The sequence below is a fragment of the Fukomys damarensis genome, unplaced genomic scaffold, assembly GCF_012274545.1.
Source record: "Fukomys damarensis isolate Sample0158 unplaced genomic scaffold, DMR_v1.0_HiC HiC_scaffold_16, whole genome shotgun sequence".
Classification (NCBI taxonomy): Eukaryota; Metazoa; Chordata; class Mammalia; order Rodentia; family Bathyergidae; genus Fukomys; species Fukomys damarensis.
The window spans coordinates 110,498,339-110,502,840 of record NW_022900928.1 but is presented as its reverse complement, the minus strand read 5'-3'; the positions used below and the strand labels follow the sequence as shown (position 1 = coordinate 110,502,840).

Below are 4,502 nucleotides of genomic sequence, written 5' to 3'. Positions count from 1 at the left end.
CACACACACACACACACACACACACACACACACACACACACACACACACACACACCAGAAACTGAGCTTAACAGGAAAAAAAAACCCAAACCTTAGTGAGACTGTAACAAGTTGACTTTTGAGTTTAACCATGATCAAAGAAAGAAAAACAGAAAATGCAGGAAGGCAAAAAGAAACTAATATATAATACTGCCACTTAAAACTGCTATTATTAACATCTTGATGTTTACATGTTAATTTGTAAACGAAGTTAATTTTTTTTGCTTGTTTGTTTTTTTGAGACAGGGTCTCACTGTGTAGTTCAGACTGCTCTGGAACTCACTGTGTAGCCCAGGCTGGTCTCAAACTTGTAGTAATCCTCCTGCCTCAGCCTCCCGAGTGCTGGGATTACAGGTGTGTGAGACCACACCCGGCAAAACAAGGTTAATTTTTAAAGAGATATGTCAAATGAATTGATACAAGCCTTTAAACAGAACACTTCAGTTCATTAAACAAAAAAAATACAAATTAAATAGGACATATCATATCAAAAACTTCAAAAAAAACTTCAAAGTATCACAATTATTGTCCACTAAGTACTTAATTAACCAACAAACTCTTTTCCTTAGGAATATATAAAGGATCATAGATTCAAATCTAACTTAACAAAACCATGCTCAATACCTTTAAACAGTCCTAATAGTAGGGTAATAAAAATCATTCTTAATGCTTTTAAAAAAATAGTCCTGCGGGCCAGGGATTTAGCGCAGTGGTTCTGCCACCTGCCTTGCAAGCAGAAGGACCTGAGTTCATGCCCCGGTACCAAAAAAAAAAAAAAAAAAAAAAAAAAAAAAAAAAAAAAAAAAAAAAAAAAAGTCCTGCAAAAGTACACACACATGCACACACTTGATTTGATTGGTAGGAGGCAAGAAACACACATTGAATTTCCAGTGTGAACACTTTCCTCAAGATTATGATGAAGGCAGGTAAAATTCATTATGCTATATGGATCAGAGAAAGGAGGCAAACGCCAGTTTCTTAATTTCTTGAGTCAAATAGAAGACAAGAATTTTATCTTAGTGGACTAAGAAATAGATTAATATATGGCAAATCTTAACCAAATAATAAACCACACGGTAAAAGAAACACAATGGGATTAGAAGATTGGAAAGATGCGCCACCTTTAGCAATAAATTTCTCCCTTCTGTGCCATTCCTCTGTGCTCTGGTAAGCATCTAAAAAACCCCTTATTGAGCAAGTGGTACAGTTAAGTATGAGGAATACTTGCAGGGTCTGGGCACAGAGCGTGTCAGCTGTCACTAAGAGTACAAATCCTCAGCTGTTCCCCTTTTTTCCCCCCCTCTTGTCACATAGACCCATATATAGGTCAAGAGAGAAATTTAAAGAGATATTTATTCTTGCTAATGTACTAAATTACTTTAGGATTATAATTTCAGAAAGCCTATAAATTCTCCACAAATACTTCCTTTGTATTAACTAATAATCCTTAACATACATAAATAGTACCAACCATTTCAAAGTCTTCATGCTATAAATTGTGAATATATTACCTGACCAAATGCACAAAAAGTATTGACTAAGTAGGGAAGAAATCAGGAGATCATCTTCTTTGAAGTTTCAGACAGAATTATTCTGTACTGGGCTGGGGATTTAGCACAGTGGTTCTGGCGCCTGCCTCACAAGCACAAGGACCCAAATTTGATCCCCATTACAAAAAAAAAAAAAAAGAATTATTCTGTACTAAATTCTTTATTTTGTGCAAATAAACTTAATTTTAGAATACTTTTATCTTAACAAAAGGGTACTAAGAAAGTTAAGAAGGTCCCCATATATTTCACACCAAATTTCCTGTATCACTAGCACACCTGTCCTCACCAATAAAGCAATACTGAAATGTTTTTTTATCTCATATTGTTTTTATTACAGTCCTATCTATGACATAGCATTACACTTATTATCATTGCTTCTTTATATTCCTCTAGGCTATGATAGTTTCTGAGGCTTTTCTTGGTTTCAGTAACCTTGACAGAAATTATTGCCAGATATTTTGTAGACTCTCAATTTTGGTCTGACAGGCATTCCTCTTTGATCAGTCTCGATTGTTGGTTTTGGGTGCCAAATACTCCCTCACCTATATGCTCAAGGTTAGCAACAACAGTCCTGTTGATAGCATGTACCCTTCACATGATAAGAGTGGTACTCTACATCTGTGGTTTCTACTTTTCAAGAAAAAAATTCTGTGCGAAAGTAGTATTATTCTCTATGAATTCATAAATCTGTAACATATATTTGATAACACAGAGGGATTTAGATATGTAGTACAGTAGGAGTCATTTTGCCCCTCAATACGAAAATAAAATATTCCTATTTGAAGTTTTGAGTATGTGAGTTTTTAAGTTAGAAATTATTGATCTTTGCTGACATCACAGAGGTAAAATACATTTTGGGTGAGTAGATTAGTAAAACATAAAGATTAATTTTTTATTGTTTTAATTTTTCTTCTGGCTCTTAGGAAGACCAAAATATTTTTGTGCAGAATGCATAAAGCTGCCTTATCTGTCAACCTTGTCATAGATTTTAAGGGATTTCTGCATATGAATGACAGCATTAATGTGTACTATGAATTAAAGCAAGTGCATATTCATTATTCAGTTGATTGCAGAAAAAAACTCCAATCTATTCATTGAAAATCCAAAGGACAACAAACTGGTAGAGAAATTTCTGCCATTTATAAAAATTGTGATTCTATTATACATATAGCGTTATTTTAGTTCTAAATATTTATGTATGAAACGATATCCTTATCTAAAGTATGTTCAGGTTCTCATAATTTTCTTGCATATAAGAAATGATTATCAACAGCTAAATGTAGGCAATGGATGAGTTTACGGTATGTGGTGTAGGGGAGGGAGTAAATGTGAAAGCTTTTCCTTAAGCCAGGCACAGAAAGACAAGTAGCACATGACCTCATTCACAAGTGGAATATAAATAAAAATTATCTAATTGAAATTGAGAGTAGAATGGTGCTTACCAGAAGCTGAGATGAATAAGAGGAAGGAAGGATGAGGAAAGGCTGGCCAATGGGTACTAAGTTGCTGTTAGAAGCAAGGAGCACTACTATGCTACTGCACAGCACAGAGACTGCAGGTAGCAATGTGCGCTACATGTTTCAAATCACTGTAAGAAAGTGACAAGTATTTGGGGAGCTAGATGTGTTTAAACTGATTGCACAAAGTATATACATACTGAAACCACACAGGGTACATCATTAATATGAATATTTTGTTTTATGTATCAAGTTAAAATCATTTTATTCAGAGTGATTTAAAAGCTTTCCCTGAACATATGTGGGTAAAATAATTCAGTAAATCAGGCTACCACAAGAGAAAAGGAGGCTGATTAACTGTGCATCAGCTGTACCTTATAGGTGAATTTCTGCTAATGTAAAAGTCTTAATCTCTCTTAATGATAACATATGAAGAGGAATAGTGTCCGTCTCCATGTTGGGAATGTTTTTATATCAGATCAGAAGAAAGTAACTAATGAATCACTCTGTTTAAGCATAACTATATTTAATAAATGAAATACATAAAATGCACATTTATACATACATAAATGTAGATATGTATGCATATATAAACACATATATGCTCATTTAAAATCTCAAACTAAGTACCATTTCACTTTCCTAATTAATAACTACTGTTCTCATTAACTGAACATCTGTCAAAGCAATAGAAGTGAGGAAGGCACTTTAGAAATGATACTAATTACTATGTAAAACTCCCTCTCTGGAAGAATCTGCCACTCACACAGTTATGAAGAGTCCATTAGTTATGTTGTGCTTCTTAAATATGAGTCTACCCTTCAAACTCAGGAAACCAAGGGCAAAAAGAAAAAGTAAAGGTACCAAAACTTTTACAGTATTAATAAATTCCTTTTTCCTTAATTTCTCTAAAAATATATTTGTCTGTCTAGTACACTTAAAAGATTTAAGTGATAAATAATCAGATTTTAGGTCATTTGGAAAGGAAAACAGATGAGAGAGACAGAGACAGAACCAGAGTTTGTGCTCCCTAGAAGGGAAACCACTTTAAGACTTGGTTGGCTTTCCTTATACGTCTGCTTTTTATTTTTAAACACTACCACCTCTTTGCTGACCAACATTTTCTTGCAAATTATGGCCAGGAGGGAGGAGCATGAGCAAAGGAGCTTGGTGAAAGTTAGTGATACTCCCTGCCAAAATTCCAAGTTGAAATTGTACCCTTCAGTAAAGGCTCTTAGGTATGGGGAAAAAAAAAATGATTTACAACTTCAACAGAACTGTAATTCTACCAAGAAAAAGCATGTCAGCCTACTTTGCTGTCACTAAAGAATCTGAGGCTGGCTTTGTCATACTTCTTTCTCCTTTATATACGGAGGTGGAAAAAAAAAGTAAGAGGAGTTTAAAAACATTGATGAAGCTCTTGACCCTGTGGATTCCATTTATAGTCTGAGCCGGA

General features: G+C 34.4%; 1 long non-coding RNA gene across 1 annotated transcript in view; it reads right to left on the bottom strand.

The window, feature by feature from the left end:
• LOC104856581 overlaps positions 1 to 4,502 on the bottom strand; it is a 112,104-nt gene that overhangs the window by 17,617 nt on the left and 89,985 nt on the right. The gene's annotated exons all lie outside the window — the stretch shown is intronic.